We start from the raw sequence: 26,674 nt of genomic DNA on the forward strand, positions 1-26,674 counted from the left end.
GTACAAAACTAAGTATTTTAACAAAAGATGCCCCTATGGTTCTTATATAAGAAATTCCAAATTTTAGAATTATGTGCCAGGAACCATGGATGAAGGCCAGATACATATTTCTTTTTTTTTTTAAGATTTTGTTTATTCACGAGAGAGAGAGAGAGAGAGAGAGAGAGAGAGAGGCAGAGACACAGGCAGAGGGAGAAGCAGGCTCCATGCAGGGAGCCCGACGTGAGACTTGATCCCGGGTTTTCAGGATCAGGCCCTGGGCTGGAGGTGGCGCTGAACTGCTGAGCCACCTAGGCTGCCCATGATAACATATTTCTTATTACAAATCACCGTATCATATTTGGTTATTGTTATGAGCATTTATTTACCTGTTTCTCACTTTTCTATTGGGTTGCTCCTCTTTTTTTTTATTGTTTTGTTTTCATTATCCTAAACTTATTATAAAACATCTAATAAAAACAAAAAGGTGTACAAATTCCACAGATAAACTTAGTGTCTCACCAGACACTTTAAAAATAACGTTACTAATGTAGTTGAAATCTGCATCTCTTAATGATTTTTAAGGAGCCTTTATATATCATGATGATCACCCTGTGGCTCTTAATAATGCAAATATTCTGCCATTTGTCCTCATCTTTTAATTTGTCTATGATTTTTTTTGACACAGACATTATGTTTTCATGTCATTAGATGTCAGTCATTTCCTTTATAAAGTTTTGGACTTTTTCATCATGCTAAGAAAGACCTCTTCACCTCAGGATACTGTAAGCACTCTCCGAAATTTTCTTCTACTTGTATGATACTGTTTGCATTTAAATATTTCATCTATTTGGAGTAGACGGTATGTGTTTATGTGTTTGTGTGTGTTTAAAAGATTTTGTTTATTCATGAGAGACAGAGAGAGAGAGGTAGAGACACAGGCAGAGGGAGAAGCAGGCTCCATGTAGGGAGCCTGATGTGGGACTCCACTCGATCCAGGGACTCCAGGATCACACCCTGGGCCGAAGGTGGCGCTAATCCGCTGAGCCACCCAGGGATCCCCCTATCTCTCTCTTTTTGAAAGCATTTTATTATACAAAAGTAGAAGAGTGTAATACAACTAATACCTGTGCCCATTACTCAGGTTCAACTACTATGAGCTTATTGATTCATCTCTGTCTCCACCATATATTACTTGAGACTGTGTGTTGACAGATAGGTAGGCAGGTCATTGGCATGGAATATTGACTCCAGAAATAGATCCACACTTATAGTCAATTGATTTTCCACAAAAGGGACAAGATAATTCAACAGGGAAAAACAGTCTAACAAATGGTGCTGAAGCAACAAGATTTCGTATGGAAAAAATGAACTTCGTCCCCTATCTCACACCTTGCAAAAAAGTTAACTTGAAGTGGAATCTTGATCTGAATATAAGGCTAGAGCTATAAAATTTGTAGAAGAAAGCATGGAAGAAAAAACTTCTAGGTAAAGAACTTTCACAACTCAATAATGGTAAGACAAACCACCCAATTAAAAAGGGGACAAGATATTTGGACATAGATTTCACAAAGGAAACAAAATCAATGGCCAATAAGCTCGTAAGAGAGTGTTCAATATTCATCAGTAAAATGCATAATAAGGTTCTCCCACACCCCAAGAGAATGGCTGATGTGTAAGACTCACAACACTCAGTGTTGCAGGATGTGGTCACCACAGCTGTCATACATTGTCATGGGCTCAATGCTTTGGGAAACTGTCTGGCTACTTCTTATCAAGTTAATCACTCACAATCCCTATGGCCAAGCAATTCTATTTCCAGATACTTATCCATGAGAAGTAAAAATGTATGCCCTCTAAAACGTTTGTCCAAGGACCTTCATAAAGCTTTATTCCTATTAGCTAAAGACTGAAAACAACCCAAATTTCCATCCATTGGACAGTGGCTGAAGAAACTGGGACATAGTCATATAATGGGATAGTAGTCAGAAAAGAACAAATGCCTGATATATGAAACTGTATGCATCTTATAAGCATTATGTTGAGTGAAACAAGCCAGACAAGAGAGCAATACTGTTTGGTTCTATATATGAAGTTCTAGAACAAGACAAACAATGCTGATGGAAGCCACGATAGTGGCTGTCTCTCGGGCTGGGGATAGGTGAGACGATTCATCAGAAGGGTACTTGTAAACTTTCCTTGGTGATGGAAATGCTCTTGTGGGAACCCAGGAAATTTAACAAAATCCCCTACCCCTGGACAAGCAGAGCAGGACTGACTCTACTTTGGGCTGCACCCGCCTTGTGCTGACCTGCTTATTACTTAGGGCACTGCCCCGCCCGAGTCAAAGACCAGGACACACCCTAATCGGAAATCGGCTCAGTGATACTGCCCCGCCCTAGTCAAAGACCAGGGCACACCCTAACTCAGCGGACCAGCATGACTGTGCAACTTTCTGCGTATCCCATTGGCCACTGGCCCCTATAAAGTGCTAAGCCTCTTTTTTTATTATTTTTATTATTATTTTATTTATGATAGTCACACACACACACACACACACACACACACACAGAGGCAGAGACACAGGCAGAGGGAGAAGCAGGCCCCATGCAGGGAGTCCGATGCGGGACTCGATCTCGGGTCTCCAGGATCGCGCCCTGGGCCAAAGGCAGGCGCTAAACCGCTGCGCCACCCAGGGATCCCAGTTGCTAAGCCTCTTAGTCTCGGGGTTTAGGTCCCTGCTCCACTGCGTCGGGTATACTTGGACCCAGGCTCGAGCTTATAAATAAACCCTCGTGTGTTTGCATTGGTGTCGGCTCCTTGGTGGTTTCTCGGATTCGTGATCTTGGGCACAACACTCTGTGTTATGATACGAGCTGGAGTCATGTACCTTTATCTATTTGTTAAAACTCACTGAATGGTATACTTGAGATCCATGCATCCCACTTTATATAAGTTTTACCTTAAAAAATAAAAGGTAGGGAAAAGATCTAGGGGATCCCTGGGTGGCGCAGCAGTTTAGCGCCTGCCTTTGGCCCAGGGTATGACCTTGGAGACCCCGGATCGAATCCCACGTCGGGCTCCCTGCATGGAGCCTGCTTCTCCCTCTGCCTATGTCTCTGCCTCTCTCTCTCTGTGTGTGACTATCATGAATAAATAAATAAAAATCTTAAAAAAAAAAAAAAGATCTAGCACATTAAAAAGAAAAGATGAGGGTTAAATCTGAAATGTGTAATCCTTGATAAGGCCACATTTGAGATGCAAGAGGCACCAAAAAATGCTTTTCAAAAAGTGATACTCCCCACCCACTCCCTCCACCTGCTTTCTCTTATTGCTGTTGGTATGATAATGACTTTTTTTTTTTTTTTTGAGAGAGAGAGAGAGAGAGAGAACAGAAGAACACAAGCCAGGGAGAGAGGCAGAGGGAGAAGCAGACTCCCCACTGAGCAGGGAGCCTGATGCTGGGCTTGATTCCAGGACCCTGGGATCATGACCAGAGCCAAAGACAGACACTTACCCAACTGAGCCACCCAGGTGTCCCTAATGACTTGATTTTTAAAAAGTGATACCACTGAATTATACAATAATTAGGGGAGGAAGCAGGAATTAATTTATGAACAAACATAGGGCTCTGAGTACATAATAAGACGTGAGGCAGTCAGAAATCTACAGCAAACTGTATTGCATTAGCTTTATTGACTTCAGACATGTAATAAAGTGGAAGGAATCTTTTTACTTCATTTAGGTTTATTATAGATTCATCTAAGACAACAATATAAAACTAAGCTATCTAAACTAAATATATGTATTTTTTTACTATACACATTTTTCCTTAAGGAAATGGTTAGAAATTCACAGTCCCTTAACTGGCTACGTGAAAATTAGAATGGAGTCCAGGAGGCTGGCCGAGGTGGGGGGGGGGGGGGTGTCTTATGCCCAGCACTTACCATCCATTGCAGACCCCACAGGAAGAGAGGTATCTTGCACAGGGATACTATTTTATCACCCCAGTGAGAAGAAGGAAGGTTTTCTCCACCCTGGCAACAGCCCAGCCAATGAGAGACAGCCACAGCCCAGCCAATTAGAGACAGCCACAGCCCAGCCAATGAGAGACAATCACAGCCCAGCCAATGAGAGACAATCACAGCCCAGCCAATGAGAGACAATCACAGCCCAGCCAATGGGAGACAATCACAGCCCAGCCAATGGGAGACAGCCATAGCCCAGCCAATGAGAGACAGCCATAGCCCAGCCAATGAGAGACAGCCATAGCCCAGCCAATGGGAGACAATCACAGCCCAGCCAATGAGAGACAGCCACAGCCCAGCCAATGGGAGACAATCACAGCCCAGCCAATGAAAAGCTGCTAACCTGCTTTCCCACTTTACACCAATGGACTTTGATAGCAACTTTTTTCCTCTATAAAAGAGTGGTTCTCCCCATTATTCATTGGACTTGCCTATAGTTTTGCCATGGCTTGCTTGTCCCAGATTACAATTCTGTTAATCCCAAATAAGCCCATTTTTTGCTGGTAAAATAACTAACAGTTTTATTTTTACGGTTCATAGGTGTTACGGATGTTCTCTCTCCAGGGCGGCTGTGTCTTGGACTGGATACTTTGGAGACCCTGTCTGAGAACTCTGCAGAGAGCGAGAGATCCAGAACTTCTGGCCTAAGACTAGGCCTACACAGGTGGAGACAGCAGGGGACCGCAGCATTCCCGCCTGGGGACAAGCGTCGGGGAGCTCGGAAAGCACAGAGATCTCGTACTTGGTCACCCCTGACCCGCTGGTCTTGACACGATCAGTGCTCAGAATGGCCCTGCTTTCCCACCCATCTAGTTATAGGTTGAAGTACACGCCAATTAGGGTCCCTAAGGGCTCGTCCTGAGAGCTGTGACAGCTTTCCCTGGAAGTAGGCAGCTCCTGTGGGTTAGATGCCGTGGACGGAGCTAAAATCTAGTCTCGATTCATACTCAGGCACTACCCACCTGGGTTGAAGTCTTGGTATCAGCAAAGATACCTCAGCCACTGAAGACTTGTCCTGAGAGGTGCCCCTGGGGGAAAAACTCTGGGCTGTTGCCAAAGACACTGGAGGAAAAGGATCTAAAAGGAAAAACAGTGCCCTCTGGCTGTGAGGATGGTGGTGCTCCTGCAGCTCGGCGCTCTAGGAAACCAGGACTGGCCTCTCAGGCTGGGATTTGCAATTTTCATGGTCCTCTGGGCGGCATTTACTGCCTGCTTTGCATTTCTGAGACAGGAAGAGACGGTATTGGTTTGGGCCTCAGCAAAATCCAGGCCCGCCATTTCTTCAGCCATTATGATGCAGAGGTTCCCCATTCAAGCAGCGTTTTTTTTTTTTTTTTAAAGGAGGTTCCAGGCCCAGTGTGGGGCTTGAACTCACAGCCTGGAGATGTGCTCTTCCGCCTAAGCCAGCCGGGTGCCCTCAGGCAGCACTTTGAATTACAAAAATGCCCTGGAGCAAGGCAGGGAAGGAGGGGCCTTCTCCAGTAGAGCCAGAGCTAAGGCTAAGGAGGCTTTGGGGGAACCCTGTGCTGTGTTCCTGGATATACTATTGTCATTACCTGATCTGTTTAATATCACCTTCTGCTCATACCCATTATCCCATTAACCTTCAAAACAATCCAGAAACAGAAATATGATTATTCCCATTTTGCAGATGAGGAGACCAGAGTGGTCGAGTGGCTTGTCGGGACCACATGGCCCCAGCGGAGGGCCCTGGGCATGTGTCCCCTGTGGCCCCGCCCATCCCATCCCCTGCTTTCTGGAGTGCAGGGGGGGTGGCTGACCTGACAAGGCCATTGATGTTGTGGGAGCTTCCCAAACTACTCCAGCGTGAACATCTTCCAGATGGATTCTCCACAGGGCAATGAGGCAGGAAATTTATGGCTCAGCCTGATTAATGGGCCAGGCAGTTAAGAGTTCTTTGCCAAGCTATGAGCATAATTTAAAGGAACCAAGGCAGGAGGAAAGGGCCCATAACTCACATCCTTAAAGGGTTCTTAGAACAAGAGACACGTTGGATCATTCAAAACATCTTCTTTCCTCTTGCCAAAAAAAGGCTGGCGTGTTTCTGGGTGTTTTGGTCAATGAACAAGGAGTCTGGATGAATATACATGGCAGAAAAAGTAGGGAAAAATACTCGCAGGTCATAAATTTCCAGCTGATGTTTTCTTTGTTGTTTTCTGACGGTTGGTATTTATTTAACCATGTTCTTGCTCTTCATGCCTCTCCTCCCACCTTATAAATGCCATCCTCTTTAGCGGTGTCATTTTTCATTGTATGGAATTGAACTGCTGCCAGGAAAGCAGCTTCGGGGATCATAGAAATGGTGCCATAGAACACAATGGAAGGAGTCCCAGAATGGGAGTAGAAGTTGTAGTTTGAATCCTGGCCCTAGTACTGCGGGCTGTGTGATTTTAGGAATGTTTCTGAAGGGGAGTGGAATATGCCCCCCCCCCCCCCCCCCCCCGCAACGTGTCTCTTTGGCACAGGGACTGTTTTAGGCTGGTTGTTTTTGAGAAGCAGCTGACTTGGGAGGAGCTCTGAAAACCAAGAAGTTACCCTGTTATAGGAGACATTTGCGTGGGTGCGGGAAATCTCCACATGTAAGGTGTCTCTCCCTCCTGGTACCAGGATGAAGGGGATCTTTAAATCTCCAGAACCTGTTATCAGTGGAGTTGGCAGGGACTTAAATCTGTGTAACAACCTAACCTGTGCACTGTGCATGTCCCTGTCCCGTAACGGACTACCCCCCACCCATCCAGCATCTTTTATCTTTAGCTGAAGATGGAATTTTCAGTTTCCAGACTTTGGTTTTCCTGGGTCTGTCCCATGTAACCAGGAGGTATACATGTTATTAAACTTTTGTTTGTTTCCTGTTACTCTGTCTTATATCAACCTAGTTATTAGACCAGCCAAAGAACCTAGAAGGGAAGGAGGGAAACTTTTTCCATCCCTACAGTTCTGGTGACCTGCATGGGATTTTCCCTGGCAGGGCCTTGTTCACTCTGGGGCTGCTGCAGCTGGGAGATCCTGGGACCTCTAACAAAAAGCCAGCAGAAGGGGAGGGCTCTTACCTCGTCAGTCTCCGGGACCTCTGCCTGGAAGGTACAGTGGAAGTGTGAGAGCACTTTTTCTAAACTTAGATTAGCGGGAGAAAATATTTTCGCAACTAGTTCCTTGAGTCTGGCAACTCTGCTAAAACACAGTCTTGTTTATTGATCCCATTCTTTACACAAAGGGTCACTGTTGTTGTCTCTGTCTGTTGGGTCATTTGTCACAGGGAGGAAAACCAGAGGGCAGAATGCGGGCCTAGGCCCTACCATGGCCTGCTGTTTGAGCTGGCCTCCCAGACGGACAGGTTCATGGGCCTCATTGGACTGGTGCCTGTTTAGACAAACTGTGCTGGGGGTTAACGTGCAAGGGAGGTAAAGGCTGTGGCTAAGGGACATCTTAGGAGCCAAGCCACACAAATGGTGGGCATGGGTCAGCTGCTAGAACCACTTAACTCTAAGACTCTCAGGTTAGGGTAAGTTGGTCGTGGAACAGGTTAGACTGACATTAGATCGCCCACCAATCTCAAGATATTTCCTGTGCAAAGAGGTACTCTATGAAATGCCACACAGTCGTCAACCCAGAGGCACATCCCTCTTAGGTTTTAGTTTGTCTCCAAGAGACCCAAAGCTTAGCTAATGCTGTTAATGTGCATGTAAGAAAAGCCAGATGAGGTTTCCCTTTTGTCTTGTTCTGTGTCTTGGGAGCTTGGCTATGTGACCAGTGAGAACATTCTCTGGTCTCTGCCAGCCAGAGGATGCATCTGGCAGATGGTCAACTTGACTGGGATCTGAAAAGAGGAGGGCATGGGAACCCTTGATTTTAGCCACTGGACTTGTGGCTGGCACCAGGTCTCTTCGTCTGACCATATCAGCTCTCAGGGGAGTTTGTCATAAGGGGTCCTGTCTATGAGGGACCACTGTCTCAACCTTTGCTGAGCACAGGAAAAGTCCCACTCCAGTAGTGCCCATCTGGTGTCACAGATTGGTGGGTCTGACTGGAGGAGGCCTCTCCCATTCTCATGGGGCACCGGAGACACTGTTTGCGCTATATCATTTTTTTAAAAAAATATTTTATTTATTTGAGAGACAGAGAGAGCATGAGCAGGGAGGAGGGCAGAGGGAGAGGGATAAGCAGACTCCTCACTGAACAGAGAACTCTGACACGGGGCTCAATCCCAGAACCCTGAGATCATGACACAAGCCACAGGCAGACGGCCAGCCAACTGAGCCACCCAGGAGCCCCTGCACTGCACCATTCTTACTGCCTGTGACATCTTAGGTCTCTGAGGCTGATGAGGGCATCTTACTCACTGTCTGGATCTTGGGAAGGCTGCATCTTTTGCTCTCTCCTTTGGGCTGCCTCCTGCATCCATGGTTAAGTGATTAAAAGGCTTATTAGTTTCAGTTTTTCTCCAGATGAAAAGAGGACCCTACTTAAAAAAATAATAATAATAAAGGATGATGCTACTTGTCAAAAGCCAGGTGATGAATCTTTATTGGACAAACTTCTATATTTGAATATTTCTAAAGAGATTCTTATCCAAACAACTGTTTTATTGGTGCCTATGGAAAGACCAAATTAGAAGTGGACATAGAGAAGTATAGCAGCTAGCCTTAGGGACTCACTTGAAAAGATGGAAGAGCAGAAATGAGACTTTGCACAAAAATTAGCATCCATGTCTAATGTAAATCCCCTTATCCTACCACCTATATACCCCCTTTATCCCCAGTCCCCGTCCTTGACCTACCACAAGATCTTTTGAGTCTCTGAGCCCTTGGTCTAAACCGCCTCTCAAATCCAGCCCCACCACCTCAGCAACCTCCATAACCTCCATAAACACCCAGCTGCCTGTTGTGATCTCCCTTTCTTCATAAGATTTACAGAGAGCAGGGCTGGCTTTTCACACTCAAGGTATTCAGATACTCACATAAATATCAAAGGCCAGGATGTGACTTTAGCAGAAGCTCTCGAGAGGGGTGGTAGGGCTCACTTTGCTGTCCCTTACAATTCCTCCTACTTTCCAGGGCTCTCTAATCAGGCTTTGCCAGCTTCAGGCCTCCTCATACATTGTTCTTGATGGGTGTATCCTGGACCGCCACCACAAAGATTTTATGTCAGTTGGACAGCAACAGATCTTGTAAATTATAAAGCCCTTTTGACCTCCACTTTCAGAAGATCCTACGAAATTCAGAGAGGAGTTGGAAACATTAGTGTTTCCACTACCCTACTCACTGGGACCTAGATTGGCAGCTAAGGGTTGCTCTTTCCTCCTATAATTACACTATGGTTATCGGACAGGCCAGATGGGCTCGGGAAACTGCCCCCCCCCCCCCCCCCATATAGGATACAGTTGGCCAGAACCTCTCAGGTCCTCCTACAAATGACCAGGAAATGGCTCTGCTGGAGGCTCATATATTCTAGTTTGATAGGGACAATATTAAAGGTTTCTACCCCTAAAATAAATTGGTCTAATGTGAATTATGCACTTAGAAAGGAGAGCATCTGAAAGCCTTTGTTAAACACTTTATACAGGCTTTTTAAGGACATAATGCAGTAAACCCTGAATTTCTAGAACATTAAAAAAAACTTTTTATTCCCATCTTATCTGGAAATCTCCCTGACATAAAGAAACAAATTAAAGAAATGTAGTTGGATGAGGATATCACTCTTGATATCATTTAGGCTACCACTCCATCTTGGAAGAAATTGGAAGCAACTGCTTTGTCTTGCAAATCTCTACAAATCCTGAAATGTGGCTCTAAAAGCAAATCAATCCCACCTATCTTTACCAGTCCCCAGACCTCACCTATTCATCTCAGAATCCTTATAGACACTGGGACGTTGGAAACAGATTGTGCCGAACTTAAGAAAAAGAAGGAAAATTTTAAATTATCCTAGACCTCTGATTACTGGCAAATATGCTCCTAAAACTCCATGTTGGAGAAAATTTGGATACTTTCTCATGACTTTATGATGTAGACCTTTTTTTGAAAGAGTCAATTTACTTATTTATTTTTTAGATTTTATTTATTTTAGAGAGAGTGTGTGTTTGCACACACACATGCATGAGCAGAGGGAGGAGCAGAAGGTGAGGGAGAGAGAATCTCAAGCAGACTCTGTGCAGAGCATGGAGCCTGACGTGGGCCTGGGTCCCATGATCACAAGATCATGACCTGGGCTGAAACCAAGAGTTGGCCACTTAACAAGAGTTGACTGACCCATCCAGGCACCCCTGTGATATAGAGTTTCTACCCTCATCTTGCCCAGGATCAAAGAGCCACTCTGAAATGCAAACTTTAGGGAGACATTTCTCACCAGTAGAAAGAGAGAAAAAGGGAGGCATTTGGAAATTGGGCTAATGAAAAAATCTTAAATGTCTTCTCCAGAAATATTAATTAGTAGAGAAAGCTTTAGCCATCTAAACAGGTAACCTTAACTCATTCCATCTGCCGGAAACACAGTTTGGATCCAACTGCTCTTTCATAAATGAGTTTTGCATTATACCCATTTCATGGTTAAAGTTTTAAAGCGAAAGTTATAAAATTTGTGTCTATATGTTCATGTATATCTACATATGTATGTTATAGATGTGTGACATTTTTCTACCTCTGAATGGTAGTGCCAAAATTCATTTTTAAAGAGTTCTATTTAATTGGCTTAAAAACAAACAAGCACTTATATAAATTAAGGATTTGGTATTCTGAAACCCTCAGAAATATAGAAACCAAGCCAAACATTTTTCAAGTTCATGCAATGTAAGATGATCTTTGGTAAATGAAAGCTAATTGAAGTTTATTAGTTTAATTAAAATAGTTGTGTCTTCTGTGAAGACATTAACTGTAATGCAGATAAACAACTACCTATGTTGATTAATCAGATTCGTGTTATCACTTACAAAACTTGTCAGCAAGAAGAATAACTAGGGATGATGGCTGACTTTGTCTGATATCTTGTGAGGTTTTTGGGAGTAATCTAAGCATAATCATTGGGAGCAAATGAGTAGATTGTTCTAAGTGGGAAATGAGTTTTTAGGTGAACTTTTTAGCAATAATTATATTTTATGGTATGTGTACTTAAAAATAATTTCAATTCTCTTTGGTAACTTGAAACTTTAAGGTTGTGCTGAATTAAATTATATGATGAGAAATTCATTGAATATCTAGATCATTTACTGAACATAAGTTTATCTATTTTTGGGTTCTTATTACAGAAGAACTGAAGATATTTGAGTCTGTTAGTAAACATGTCTTGTGCCACACTGAAAGATTGTACTATTTTTTTAAAGGCATATGTTTCTAGAAATTATGAAAAGTATTCAAAAATTTGCCAATCTAAAGAATGTGGGTGTAACAGGCTGTTCACAACTGCTTACTTCTTAGTTTTGCTAGAAATTAAAGTTCCCAAGGGTTAAGAATTCTAACATATGTAGTTAAAGCTACTAGAAGTAATAAGGAATGCAGCTCTGCATGCAAGGAAAGTAAGATGTGTTTTTGGATTTAAGAAAATGTATGAGAGATGAAGATGCATTTTTGTTAAGGAAAAAGAAGGTAAAATTGTCTTAAAGTAAAACTAGTATAGAAAGTTGGGAAGAGAAAGAGAATTTTACTTTTGTGGTCAAGTTGGCTAAAATTAATGAGCTTATTATATGGGTTATAAGATTAAACTTTAAAATCAGTAGTGTATTTTTTTAATATTTGTTTATTTGAGAGAGAGAGGAGAGAGAGAGACAAGCAGGCTCCCCACTGAGCAGGGCTCCATCCCAGGACCCTGGCTGGGATCATGACCTGAGCCGAAGACAGACACTTAACCTACTGAGCACCCAAGTGTCCCAGGAATGTATTTATGTAAAGCTAAAACTTGATTTTCTTTCATTTACTAAAAGGACAAACTTTTCATGGACCATTGATCTCCTCCTGATAAGACATTATTTTTCTTTACCTTTTAAGTAATCTGCCTAAGAAGCAAAGATTTTGTTACCAATGATTTCCTATGCTCCTTACTATCAATCTTTGATTGCTTAAGAAAACTGGGTCTTCTCAATATTAAGAGCTAAGTTTTGCTCACAGCTACGTAACTTCTGTATTTGCCTTTGAAATCTTTTATTATCACTTTGGTAAAATAGACAATTATATATTGTTTTATAATAGTATGTGATGTTTGTGTGGATATAGGTTATTCATATAGGTTTTCTGGAAATTTTATGAAATTCTAGAATTCGGATATGTTCCAGTACAATGTTATCATTTGTAATTCTATTATTATTTTGAAATGTTGTGTGTTACAAGAATAAGCAAATTTCTTTGTCAGTTGTATTATAATGAGCTCTCATCAGATCTTTAACCAGGGCCATTTAAAAATCTTTTGCCATTTACAGTTATTGTTTTACTGTGATGCTTTTGCAAAAGTCCTTCTTCTTTAGTGAGACTTATGGCAAGAACTCTTGAATGCAGGTATCTGATAACTTTAAGATCATACCACTGATTTATCATGCCTATAGTTTAGAGCAACTTGGTAAAATAGACCTTTGTGAAGATGAAACATTTATGTTTTTCTCCCTACCCAATCTCTCCAGAATTCAGAAACTCTCAGTGAACATTCTTATTTTAATGGTAATAGAATTATTTGCATAAGTTCATTAAGAACCTGTTTTCTTTGTAACAGCACACAATTGGAAATTGGTAATATTACCAAAGCTTTGCCTAAAAAATCTTAAAAAAAAAAAAAAAAAAAGGGCAGCCCTGGTGGCGCAGTGGTTTAGCACCGCCTGCAGCCCAGGGCATGATCCTGGAGACCTGGAATTGAGTCCCACGTCGGGCTCCTGCATGGAGCCTGCTTCTCCCTCTGCCTGTGTCGCTGCCTCTCTCTCTGTGTGTGTCTCTCATGAATAAATAAAAATCTTAAAAAAAAAAAAAGCTTTGCCTAGACTGTCATATTAGAGAGAGATGTACATACTCAGATATGACCAGACAGCTTCAAGGAACTAATGCTGACTTTATGAAGTCCCGATAAAGTCCCTTGGAAAAACAGCCTATTACCTTGCTTACAGACTTCCCAGCAGTTTTGCCAGGTGCTTAAAGAAGGTCACTTTCTGGCAGGTGAGGCACCTCAGGACATTTTGGGATCCTTAAGAAAAGAGGAATTCATCCAAATCTATGGGTTATTGTAGGTGAATCTGGCAAGTCCTTGGTTTGGCTTTCTGGCTTTGAGAGGCTTTTATTTATTTATTTATTTTTATTTTTTATTTTTGAGAGGCTTTTAAAAGTCTCATTCAAGGGGATCCCTGGGTGGCTCAGCAGTTTGGTGCCTGCCTTTGGCCCAGGGTGTGATCCTGGAATCCCAGGATCAAGTCCCACCTTGGGCTCTTGGCATGGAGCCTGCTTCTCCCTCCTCCTTTGTCTCTGCCCCCCCCCCCATGTCTATCATAAATAAAAAAATATTTAAAAAAAAGTCTCATTTGAGGTTCCTTATAAAAAGTTCCAGGGAAGCAGATTAAGAGTCTATATGGCTCATTTTTATTCTTGCTGGATTTATGTAAATAATCAGGTCAAGTTTATTTAGACTAGACTAATTTTGTAAACAAATTTTTACTGTAATTATCTTTGGTAGAATTGGGGTGATTTTAGAGAGAAAAATTATGTTTCAATAGGAACTATTAATACAACTGGTGGATATTAGATTCCAATTCTGTCTATTGACATTGAAGTTTTGTTATTTACCTGTAAACCAGACTGGATCCTGAATTATTCTAGTTTCCTCAAATATCTGGCCACAAATCTCCAAATTAACATTTCCAAGTTCCTCCCACCTTTTGACTTGGAATCACTAAGAACAAAAACTGCCCTTTTGCCCGAAGTCCCACAAACTGAGTATAAATGACGTGATATAAACTTCAGAGAAATCAATGCAACAGATCATGTTAGATACTTGTCATGCCTCTTGAAGATCAGAAGGATCACCAGAGACATGCAAACTGAATACCCTCCTGCAAGATCTGTCAGATTGTCACCACCTCTCTATCTGAAGATACTTCCAGCCTGACATCTGGAAATGTTCTTGACTGGCTGCACCCCTGGGTTCAGAAACAGATTTATAATTTGTTCCAATCACTAACCTTTGTTTTTCTTCTGTTTCCATAGAAATGCCTTATTAAATACCTGATTGCTCCTAACTTTGGGAGCTCACCTTTATGACAGCTTCCTGCTATGAGTCACAACTGTTTAACTGAACTGACCTGTTCTCAGGACTGAGTGACTGGTTCAGTGAGATACGGAGAAGTCTATCAACTCAGTTTCTGGGCAGTGAAAATTCTTCAAAGTTTCAAAGGTGGGACTGAAGGAGGGCTGAATATGCACCCACCTCCAAATTGTACCTCTTTGGCACAGGGACTGTTTTGGCTGGTTGTTTCTGAGAAGCAGCTGACTTGGGAGGAGCTCTGAAAACCAAGTAGAAGTTACCCTTTTATAAGAGACATTTGTGTGGATGCAGGAAATCATGTGTAAGGTGTCTCCCTTCTGGTACCAGGATGAAGGGGATGGTTAAATTTCCACAGACTGTTATCAGTGGAATTGGTAGGGACTTAAATCTGCATAACAACCCAACCCTCTTCACTGTGCTTATCCTGGTCACTTCCCATAACTGACTCCCCACACACACCCAGCATCTTTTGTCTTTAGCTGAAAATAGAATTTAAGGCAATGGCTTTGGCCATTGCTGAGAGTTACTCAATTTTCCTGGGTCTCTCCCAAGTAACTAGAAAGTATACATGTTATTAAACTTTATTTGATTTTCTCCTATTAATATCTCCTGCCTCGTATCAGTTTAATTATTAGACCAGCCAAAGAACCTAGAAGGGAAAGAGGGAAAATCCTCCTTCTCTACATTACTGACTTCATCTCTCTGGGCCTCTGTTTCCTCTTCTGTAAAATAAAGAGTTTGGACTGATTGATTATCTGCTGGTTTGAAAGTTATGTGAGTTTCTTGCAATCATGTCAACCATGATATTATCATTATTCAGCATCTGGAAGTAATGCTCCCTCTGCTAAACCCCCAGAGCATTTTATCTATGTGTCTAAAATTGGCATTTATCATTTTCTGTCTCAAGTTCCAGTTATTTATGAGCATTTCTTTCTTTTTTTCTCCCTCTCCCAACTGGACTAAGTACTTTTGGCAGGGTGTCTTTTTCATCCTTGTATCCCCCTCAGCCCCAGCATAGCACCTGGCACACGGCTTTCACCCAATAACACTCAAGTGTGGATGAAAAATGAGTAAGTGAAGATGGCCACTATTCACTATTTGTCCTTAGGCAGGATGACTTGATTTAGAGGTTTTCCTATAAAATGTACATTCTTTCTGTTTGATTTAATTTAATATGCATGTTCCAAAATGCAGAGTTAGAAATAAATCTCATTTTTCAAGATACTATTATTTTAAAAGAATCTTATTGAACTGTTCCCCTACAGGGTCTATTCTATACCAGACTTTAAATCAAAGCAACATGTTGTTTAAGTGTTCTGGAAGATACTGTTCTACAAATTTTATCTCGGCTGCTCTCCCTGCCCCAAGCTCTGATGGATTATCATTCAGCAATAATTTTCCTCTCACTGTGGACACAACATGCCCATTGATGTTGAGTGCAACCAGGTAGGCTGGCTTCGGCCAAAGGAATGTTAGCAAACATGATGCAAGCAAAGGTCTTAAATGTGCCTGTGTGCATTTTTCATGCCTCTTGTGCTCCTGCTACTTATGATGCAAAGAACACGGGGAAGAGACCACAATCCAAACTTCAGCCTGGATCAGCCACAGCACAACCAGCCTGCAACACCATGATAAAACTCAATGAAAGGATCCTGGGTCTTGGGGTTGTTTGTTATGCAGTGTTACTGTAGCAATAGGTGACCATTACTTCCAATTTCTAATTTTATCCTTGTATATATCTACTTTCCCCAATGGTTCATCATGAATGTCTCTGTGCTTTTGGAATAGAGATAGATGTGCTGCTTGGACATTTATTTTTGGTTAAGCAGATGACTTCTGGAGACACAAGCCCACATTTTGAGAACTGAGTTGAGAATCCGGTTTTCTATGGTTGTGTCCATATTTAATTTGTTGTTCTTTATGCTTTTAAGTAATTTGGAAGATAATCTCTGGAAACATTACATGATTCACTCACTAACTTTTCTTTAAAAATTAACACATATATCCTGTGTCATATTTTATGGACTCAGAAGTTTCAAATCACTCTTCCCTATTTATGTATTTATTTATTTATGATTTAATTAATTTGAGAGTGAGATAGTGAGAAAGAGAGAATATGAGCAGGGGGAGGGGCAGAGGGAGAAGCAGACTCTCCGTGGAGCAGCGAGCCCAACTTGGGGCTTGATCCCAGGACCCTGGGATCATAATCTGAGCCTAAGGCAGATATTTAACCCACTGTGCCACCCAGGTGCCTCCAGTCTTCCCTATTTAAACCAATGGCTGAAATACTTTTCATAGGATTAAAAAATTTCAAAAGTAAACTTGGCTAAAAATAAGGGCATTCATGTATTTTATTTCCTTCTTAAAATATTTTATTTATTAGAGAGATGGGGAGGGGTACAGAGGAAGAGAGAGCACGAGCAGGGTGGGGCAAAGGGAGAGGGAGAAGCAGACTCCCGCTAAGCAGGGAGCCCAACACGGGTCTTGATCCCAAGAATCGGGGATCATGACCTGAGCCCAAGGCAGATGCTTAACCGCTTAACCTTAACCATCTGAATCACAAGGCACCCTGCATTCATATATTTTTTTTAATGAAGTGAAAATTACATAATATAGAACCAACCACTTTAAAGAAGGCCCCTATTTTTAATCTACTCTAGTAAGTGCCTGGCTACTTCTTGCATCTCAAATGTCAAGGTAAACCACGATTTGGGGTACACATTACAGTCAGAGGGAAAAGGAAAAAGAAAATCCCAAGAGGAGTTTGAGAAGAAAGACAGAAGGCAGGACCAAGAGGAGAGGACTGGAAAAGAAAGACAGTCCCACATGGCTATTCCGTGGCTGCCCTTTTGCTCACAGCCCTGTGCTCCATGGGCCATGGTGGGTCTAACCAGTGCTCTGTTCTCTGGGCGGCTGGGGGTCCATCAGTTAAATCAGTTTCTAATTGCATATAATCTTGGAACTAATGGAGGAAAAATTGAACTAACCAACATTATTTGTTTTCATTTCTGCTGTTTTTGCCTTTGCATTTTCAAGTGAGAAGTTAAGATATTGAAAGTCCTTGACTTCAACTCAGGTCTAAAACTTCTAATCTCAGGATGCCTGGGTGGCTCAGGGGTTGAGTGCCTGCCTTCGGCCCAGGGCATCATCCTGGAGTCCCGGGATTGAGTCCCACGTCAGGCTCCCTGCATGGACCCTGCTTCTCCCTCTGCCTGTGTCTCTGCTTCTCTCTGTGTGTGTCTTTCATGAACAAATAAGTAAAATCTTAAAAAAAAAATTAAACCTCTAATCTCTTTGCTCAGGTTTGGGGCATCATCCTAATTTGTGAGACTTGAATGAGTCTGATTGGCAGGGATGGCTTATATCCTCCTCCCATATCACCAGGGGCCTGGCTCTCTTCTCCCTGCAGGCTTGCTGTGGACTTGATCCCTGCTTCAGTACCTAAGCCTGAGTCTGTGGCAGGGGTCTGGGGACTCTGGGGGTCCCTGATGCCCTTTCAGTGGCTCTGCAGGGTCAAAGTATTTTTCATGATAATTCTACCACATTTTAAGCTTTTGTTCACATGAGTGTAATGTGGGGTTTTCCAGAGGCTATGAGATGTGTGACATCACAACAGTTTAAATGCAGAAGCAGACGTGAGACTCCAGCTGGCTTCTATTCAGCCAGACATGGAAGAGATTTGCAAAAATTTAAAATCGTGCTATGCTTGCAATTTTTTTCTTTTGGAAAATACAGTTATCTTTCATAGAAGTAAGTTATTTACATTAACAGGTAATGGGTTTCATATTTTAAAAGTTTCTCAGTTCTAATGTGGTAAATATTGATAGCTATCTCTCACATAAACAAAAGCTCTTTGGAGTCCTGAAAGGGGAGCTAAGACCCAAAAGCCCCCGAGGACAGCTGCTTTAGGCTCAGAGTGTCTACACTTTCCTACTACATAGCTGTGCTCAGCCTGGTGGAACAAGAAAGAGAAGGTTGCAGCAGGGTCCCCTAGGCATTTGGCCTCTGCTCTGGGTCAGGATCTGAGCAGTTCTGCACTGGGGGATTGCCTGGTTGTGGGTCTGCTCTTGGGGGGCATTGAGCCTTTCGAGTGTTGGGCCTTGCAGACCACCTACTCCAGACTCCCTACAGGTCTTTCTAGGTCACCAGCCCCAGCAGCCCCCTGAGGCCTGCAGGAGGTGGCATTTGCTCTGAGAGAATGAACATACAAATGGACAGTGGAGAGACGGTATATATAAACAACAACCAGCCCCAAACAGCCAGGACTTGGTCAGTGGTGGCCAGCTTCCCTAAATTTTGCCTCTCCTTCTAACCCAACCAACATGAGAAGGCTACATCTGCCCTCATGAGCAATCCCATAGGATGTCCTGCTTCTAGCTAGCCTCCCCATGCCCACAACTTCCCATCAGCACCCATGCGGAGCCTTCCCTCTTGTCCCCTATAAAGCTTTCCCACGCCCTGTTTTGCTGGCTTTTGAGTCTCTGCCAGAACAAGTGTTATGGGCTGTGTCCCCCAGACACTCCTATGTTGAAGTCCTAATCCTCAGTATCTCTGAATATGACCTTATTTAGAAATGAAATCATTGCAGATATCGTTAGTGAAGATGAGCTCATACTGGAGTAGAGTAGGCCCTGAATCCAGTATGACCGGGATCCTTATAAAAGGGGAACATCGGACACAGATGCCCACACAGGGAGAACACCATGTGGACGTGAAGACGGAGGCCTGGGTCATGGAACATCAAAGAGTGCCAGCAGGCCAACAGAGGCTGGGAGAGAGGCCTGAGGAAAGGACAGGCCTTCAGACTGAGTTAGCAGGACCCCAGGCAGCCAGGCGTCTGGTCGGAAGCCAGAGAGAGGAAGGCTGCTGGAAGCAGTTGCTCAGGCTGTAGGCTTGGGGCTTAGACGTGGCCTCGCCGTGCCCCAACATAGTCAGATAGGCCCCAGCCTGACCTTCAGGTGGGCCCCAGTGCTCCTCTGCCATCCATCCCCTGGGGCTTGTTACCAAAAAAACCTCCCGTGAGGTGGTGGGACCCTGGGCCTGGCTCAGTGGGCCGACCACCGAGCCGGCCTCACCCCGAACCCCAGGCCCTGGGTGCTCACAGGGAGGCTGTGGCCCTGGATCTGTGCAGCCGCTTAATCCCGATAGCGTGAAGCGTTCAGAGGTCATTCAAAGGTGCCTCATTGGCCTTCCACGCGCCTGCCGAAAGAGCCCCTCTGGCTCACGCAGGGGCCGACTGGAAACAAGTTATTTTGAGATCAGCACAGGCTGTACAGATAACAGTAATAGTATTTTATTGCTGAAGTAGTGTGAGAAATGTTGGGGTGGGGGACAAGAATGTAGATGAGTTTAAAAATAGAAGGCTGTAATTAGCCAAGCATGGATTTGTTCTAGAAGGCATCAATTACTACGGCAACCACACATCCCAGATTTTCCAGGACAGCCTCCATTCCATGGAATCTGCTTCTTTTCAGTAAAGGTGATCTGTTAAGCATCTAAGTGCAATTTAATGTTAGGGAATTATGTGACGTTACACATGAATTAATTCGGTAATCCAAATAAACATTTTATTATGTCAACACTCATTTTCTTTCTTTTTCTCTTATGCAAACATAGTCATTGCAGCAGCCCTGGTCTCTTGCTCCAGGTTAAGAGCTGGTTCTGAGGATAAGAATTTAGGCAGGTGTGTGATGGAAGTGGGGATCCCTGAGAGGGGGTGAAGGAGAGAGCAGACTTAAACTTCTTGGCTGGAGACCTTGGCATTTTTTACTGGATGTGAATCCAAGGGGCCAGTTCTCAAGTTTTTGCTGTATTCCACGGACGCAGCGCCCCATGGAATACCAGAGTGAGTCTGCAGGAAACACACATGTAGCTGCTCTGTGTTTGGATTACTGTGGCAGGCATGTCGTGCTCACCCACGCAGTGACAGGTATGCGAGGAATGGGGTGTGCATGAAATCATCCCTGCAGAGCCTGGAGCCCGGAGCTTGGGGCCAGAGAGACCAGAGCCCCTTGGGGTCACCAGCATGGGTGGGGAGGTGTGCACGTGCATAAGAAGCCATCTTTTTGTTTCCTGCCTGGGTTGTGTTGGAGAGGGATGGAGGCCAGCAGAGGGCTAGGAGGCGAGGACACTGCAGGGGTGGGGAGGAATGCTCATTTTAGCACCAGAAACCTACCTTTTGGAAACTTGAATGTTCACTGCTATTTGCATTTTCAATAAGGATTCTCCTAGTTTTCTGCAGTGTTTTATTAACATTCTTTTGCAAATATCAGCTAATTTTGGTTATACTCAGGAGGTAAGAGAAAAGAGACTTTGATCTAGGACTGGAAGTTTGGTGAGCATAATGGAAATCAGAGTTAAGAAAACAAACATAACTCCAAGGGGAAGGCAGATCTGGGAGGGAGGAGCCTGGGAACCCTGGACATAATTTAAAAAATACACCCCTCTCTGCCAGCTTCTCTCTAGACCTCTTCTCTGTTTAAACTCGGGGGCAGGGGGTACGGGTTGTGCTTCGTTTTTTTTTTTTTTTTTCTTTTTTAAGATTTTATTTATTCATGAGAGAGACACAGAGACAGACACAGAGCCGAAGGCAGATGCTCAACAGCTCAGCCACCCAGGCATCCTGTGCTTGGGTTTTAATAGGAAGCTGTTCCGTGTTTACAGCTGTGTGTAGCCCTAGAGGTGGCATCTCAAAAAACTTGCCTCCAACACTAGGTTTCGATGGTAAAACAGATTCTCCAAGCTTTGTGGACCACAGGCCTCCGAACCCCCCGGGAGCCTGTAAGTTGCAGAATTCCAGCTTCCTCTTCAGACTGACTATCTGAATCTGAACCCCTGGGTCTTGGGGGTTGGGGATCTGCATTTTCAATACACACCTAATTGATTTCTAAGTACAATGGAACTTAATGGCCACTGCTGCTAATACTCAGAAAGTCGAGCTGAAGTCTCAACCCAGTCTTCCCTCGGCTGTCCCTAAAATGGGGAGGATCATTTCAGGGCCGCAAGGCCACATGCCTGAATTCCTTCTGCTGAGTGGCGTGGGCATGTGCGTGCCTTTATAAGGCTGACGCCCTGCCAGAAGATAACCACAGGTGGACATGCCCTCAGTGAGACTCAAAAGACGTGTACAATTTCCAAAGATAGCAACAGATACGCGCCGCTGACCGTATGTCTACATGAGCGTGTGGCTGCACAGCCTTATATAGCGAGCGGGGCCTCCAGGGAGGCTCTGGGGGAGGACAGCGTGTTCAGCGAGCCCCTGAACGTGCCATGCTCTCAGAGCCCTGGTACGGAAGGCCACCGTGTGCCGGCGGCTGTCTCTGCAGCTTGCCCAGCCCAGGGTGGCGAACAGCTTATAAGGGCTTGTGGCAAGCGGAGTTGGGCAGCTGAGATCTAACTTTCCCAGATGGGAGCAGACATCTGGAATGGTTTTTCTGGTGGCCGTGTGGCTGTCCTTAGTACTACTGACAGACGTGAAGGAAATTCATTTGGTTCTGGTGGAGCTTTACCCGAGGTGCCACAATAGGTAAGTCGAGGCAAGTCCCAAGCGGCTAGCTGCCATGCCCTCTGGCTCAGGTGTCATTTTCTCAGTCATGTCTTGGTTCCACCGCGTGAAGCAGCACACCTTCTTCCCTGGCCTGCTTTCCTTCTCCTCAAAGCACTCCGCTCCCTCGGGCGTAAGTGCAGGTGCTCACCAATTCCCTTCTGGAACGTGACAATCTTTGTGCCTAGAAGTGTTAGTTGAGTGAATTCTTGGTAGATGGTATCTCAGAGGAAGAGCGTGGGTCCAAGCTGGGACCTGAGCACCAGAGCAGGCGATCTCCAAGGTAATGCTCTGAACGAGCCTGGGCCACGTCATGGTCCCTGGCAGGCCCAGTTGCACAGGACAGGTGTGCAAATCTGCAGCTGTGGATTGTTTGCTCCTTCTACACCTCGTCCTCAAGGCGAATCCCTTCGGCGTGGAGCCTCCCACTGGTCTCCACAGGGTCCCTCAACACACATGGTTCTCACTTCCTTCTCCCGGCTTTTGCCTTCTCATGCCTCTCCCTCATCAAAAGTCCTCCAGTTCCTCAAGGTCAGGTCCAGCAGTTCGTTCTGATGACCAGCCCATCTGGATCTTTGCTGACTCCCAGACCCCATGGCCCGGCCACCCAGGGCCACCAGGGCAGTGGGGTGGTGTGGCCTGGTTCCGGGTCTTTGAGGTGGGAGGCAAGTGGGATTGATGGAGGCCTGAGTGCTGAGGCCTGAGCATCTTTTTTTTTTTTTTTTTAAAGATTTATTTATTTATTCATGACAGACACACACAGAGAGAGAGGCAGAGACACAGGCAGAGGGAGAAGCAGGCTCCATGCAGGGAACCCAATGTGGGACTTGATCCCGGGACTCCAGATCAGGCCTCGGGCTGAAAGCGCGCTAAACCGCTGAGCCACCAGGGCTGCCCCTGAGCATCTTTTAAAGTCGCTCATAATGCCTTTTGTGCATGTGGGGGGCACACAGTGGGTACATGCGGAAGGAACCCCTGCGGGTTTAGCTGTTCGGGCTCCATCCCTGTAGTTTCCATCCTACAGTTTTCTCACCCGTTCCTCTCTCTCAAGTTACCCCTTGTCGAGTTTGTACAATTTTTACCAAACTAACAGAGGCGCACAGTGGAAGAGTAGCAGATGGGAGTTGTCCCTGCTGCCACTCCTCTCCCCCACGTGGTTGCACTTCCCAGGACGCCCTTCCAACCCTTCTTGCTCTTCCTTCTGGACATTGCCTCCTGTGTTAGTTTCTTATGGCTGCTTTTAAAATTACCACAAACTTAGTGGCTTAAAGCAACACACATTTATTGTCTTACGGTTCTGGAGGTCAGAAGTCTGAAATGAGTGTCACTGGGCTAATGTCAAGGTGTGGGTAGGACTGGTTCCTTCCAGAGGCTCCAGGGGAGAATCTGTGTCCTTGCCTTTTCCAGCTTCTAGAGGCTGCCTGCATTCCTTGGCCCGTGGCCCCTTCCTCCATTGTCATGGGCAGCAAGCACACCCCTTGGACTTCTGCTTCCATGGCTTTTCTTCTCTGACTCTCCCGTCTGTCCAGGACTCTCGTGATTACACTGGGTTCACTGCGATAATTGGGGGTATCATCTCCCCAGCTCAAGGTTATTGACTTTGTCACACCTACAAAGTCCCTTCTGTAAGGTAACATAGTCACAGGTTCTGGGTGCCTGGGTGGCTCAGTGGTTGAGCGTCTGCCTTCAGCTCAGGGTGTGATCCCAGGGTCCTGGGATTGAGTCCCACATTGGGCTCCCTGCATGGAGCCTGCTTCTCCCTCTGCCTGTGTCTCTGCCTCTCTCTCTGTGTTTCTCAAGAAATAAAATAAAAATCTTAAAAAACAAACAACATATTCACAGGTTCCAAGGATCAGGACGCAGACATCTTTGGAGACCATGACTCTGCCAACCACACTTCCACATGAGCTTATACTGTTATTTTCTGAGACACCTCTTTTTCACATCCTCTGCTGATTTTCTGTCATGAGAATAGAATTTCTATTTACCCCGCCTCCTCCGCATGTACTCTCAGTATGTTATTAAGACAATAATTGTTTCCTGCAGAGCTAACTCATATACTGAGGTTTTATTCTCTTTCTTATAGGACATTTTCCCCTTGGACTTCTGGTTGCCTTTATCTCTGTCCTGCAATTTACTCCCATGCTTCTCCTGGAGCCTTCCCTCCGAGAGCCCTCGGACCCCAGCTCCCATGGGGCCAGGCTGTCCTCTGGGCACCTCACAGCAAGGTGATTGGGTTTCAAGGGAGAAGGAGAGACAGAGACAGAGAGGGGGAAAGGAGAGATATGGAGAGAGAAAGAGAGAGAGAAGGAGAGATGTGTGTGTGGGGGATGTGGCGAGGAGAGAGGTAGGACAGGGAGGGGAGGGCACAGAGGTGTGTGGAGGAGGTCATGGCAAGACCACAAACTGCAGAACCACCCTGAGGACATACTGAAGCCCCCACCACCTTTGTGGCCTGCCCTTGGGAGTTGGCAACGTTGCTTCTGCTGCATTCTAGTCATCAAAGTCTATTCACAAAGGCCCTTGGAGTTCCAAGGGGAGGCAGAAAGAGACACCATCCCCTTAAGGGAGTGTGGCAACATCCGGGAAGAACATCCAAGAAGAACACAGTGGTCAATTTTGGAAAATATTAATCTACTGTAGAGCATAACGCAGTTATTTTCTCAAACAAGGAATCTTTTCTCTGATAGACTACTGTTAGCTGAATAAAAAATTGTATTTTACTCCGCCGCACTTGCTTTTCACTGTATACCCAAGTACAGCAAATGCTCTGCTGTACACGGACAACGCTGTCATGAGCTTTTAGGAAACCTCGTCTCCCATGTCAGGCCCCCTCCCGTTATCTTTTTATATGACCTTATCTTTTTTCTTTGCTTACTGTTAGAAAAATTGCTTTGAACGTAATCTTTCCCTTCAAAGGATGCATCTAGAAATGCACTTCCTGAAATTCCTTTCGTAATTGGTTCTAGTCATCTGAGAAAATATAAAGCACTGTCGACAGAGTTTTGTTTCATGAGAAGGCTGATGACGGGTCAAGAGCCATACAAAACCGTAACTACTCCCCATCACCCCCCATTGGCTTGTTCCTGTTTCAAAAAGTATTCCTTTGAAAACAGAGAATTTCTACACAACATAATTATAGTACATTGTATTGTACTATATTATACAATTATATTGTACTAATATAGTATATTATAGCATTTGGACCAGTTGACCCAAGTCAACATCAAATAAGAGCCTCAGATTAGGGGCACCTGGGTGGCTCAGTGGTTGAGCTTCTGCCTTTGGCTCAGGGTGTGATCCTGGGGTCCTGGGATGGAGTTTTGCATCAGGTTCCCCGCAGGGAGCTCGCTTCTCCAACTGCCTGTCTCTGTCTTTCTGTCATGAATAAATAAATAAAATTCCTTTAAAAAAAAAAAAAAGAGCCTCAGATTATTTAGACAAAAAGGAAACCTAATAGATTATGTCTTTTCACAGTACCTATAATATTGTGTCCCGTGATGGCAAGCAGTGGCTGCATACAAGCCTGGGTGCACGGCCCCGGTGTGATTATGTGTTGTGAGTGCCCCTGAGGTCACCAAAGGAAGCCGTGGGTCTCTGAGCCCTACAGATATTGGAGCTGCTCAGACATCTGTGAGACCTCACTGACTTTTATCTCAGCGCCTGATCACAAAGTAAACTGTATTTGGTGCTTGGGAAGCCTCAGCCTGCTCTGTGGCCTGTGTGACCCTCTGCCACGAAGAATATCCAAGTGTGCTTTGCAGTCCAGGCCGCCATGTACAGTGGTGTCATGCACTGAGCAACTTCAGGAATATCCTTCTCATTAAGGTCATCCCAGGTTTTTTCTGGCAGAGAGCAATAACATACCTTGGGGAAGGGGCACCTTTTCCTAATTCATGTAGTGGTGTATACTGCTTGGGAGGGGAAAGAATATTGACTAGAATCAAGTTTACCCACATTAATAATAATGTTTCATGCTTATGTTGCCTTGGGGGTTCTTAATCTCTTCTGTAGTGCCATACACACTTGATTTATTGGCTTGTTTTCCTTTTTCCTTTGACTTAATGGCTCTTTCTCATTGTTTTCTGAAAACATGGCTTTGCTTTGCTTCCCGGAATGGGAAACAGAAACGTTTCCCATTTCTGCTGTTCAGAGGGAAGTGTGGCTAGCACAGAGTGCTGGGATTCATATCCCCAGAACGTGGCCTCAGGTGGCTGTGAGCATTCAGTAGGTTCGTCTGGCCTCAGAACCCCACAGAGGACAGAAGGAGCACCCTTCTAAGGCTTGGGGAGTATCAAGTGAGTGGAACACAGCACATCTTACAACAGCCTGAGGGATCTGCAGTAAGTAGACAGATCCCTCTTAGCTTCTCTAACCAGAGTGCCTCCTGGGAGGGGAGCCCTTTCCCTCTTGCTTTTATCCTCTCCTCCATCTCCCGAGGAATCAAGTGCTTTAATTTTCCTCTCTCCTATCAGAAATTCAGCGGTTTAATACATTTCATCTGCTAATGAATCGAGAGGGGTAATTCTTAATCTTACAAAATTGCTAATGGTAGCGTTTCAGGCCTTTCCAGGGAACGTTTTAAATGGCGGTGGCGGCCTCTGACTCACCTGTAAGTGGTTGAAGTAGGTTTGGCTCCATGATCATGTTGGGCCTGAGACAAATGTTCACTTGGCATGAATGAATACATATTGGGACAATTTTAGTCTCTCCTCAGGAGGTGCCCCCAGAGAAGTGTAACTGAGGAAGACTTTTTTTTTTTTCTTTTCCCCTCTCCTGGCAGCCTCGTGATTAAGAAGTGGCCCTTTTGGGGCAGCTGGGGAGGCTCAGCGGTTTAGCGCCTGCCTTCAGCCCAGGGCGTGATCCTGGGGACCCGGGA

The 26,674-nt window shown here is 44.6% G+C and overlaps 1 long non-coding RNA gene across 1 annotated transcript; it reads left to right on the forward strand.

The window, feature by feature from the left end:
* Positions 1-6,406: 6,406 nt before the first annotated feature.
* On the forward strand, positions 6,407-25,237 carry LOC112661747 (uncharacterized). Its single transcript, XR_004811014.2, has 4 exons — positions 6,407-7,109; positions 14,195-14,381; positions 15,518-15,698; positions 23,882-25,237. It is a non-coding gene; the product is annotated as an uncharacterized LOC112661747 (long non-coding RNA).
* Positions 25,238-26,674: the final 1,437 nt, after the last annotated feature.

The sequence above is a fragment of the Canis lupus genome, chromosome 31 (assembly GCF_003254725.2).
Source record: "Canis lupus dingo isolate Sandy chromosome 31, ASM325472v2, whole genome shotgun sequence".
Lineage (NCBI taxonomy): Eukaryota > Metazoa > Chordata > Mammalia > Carnivora > Canidae > Canis > Canis lupus.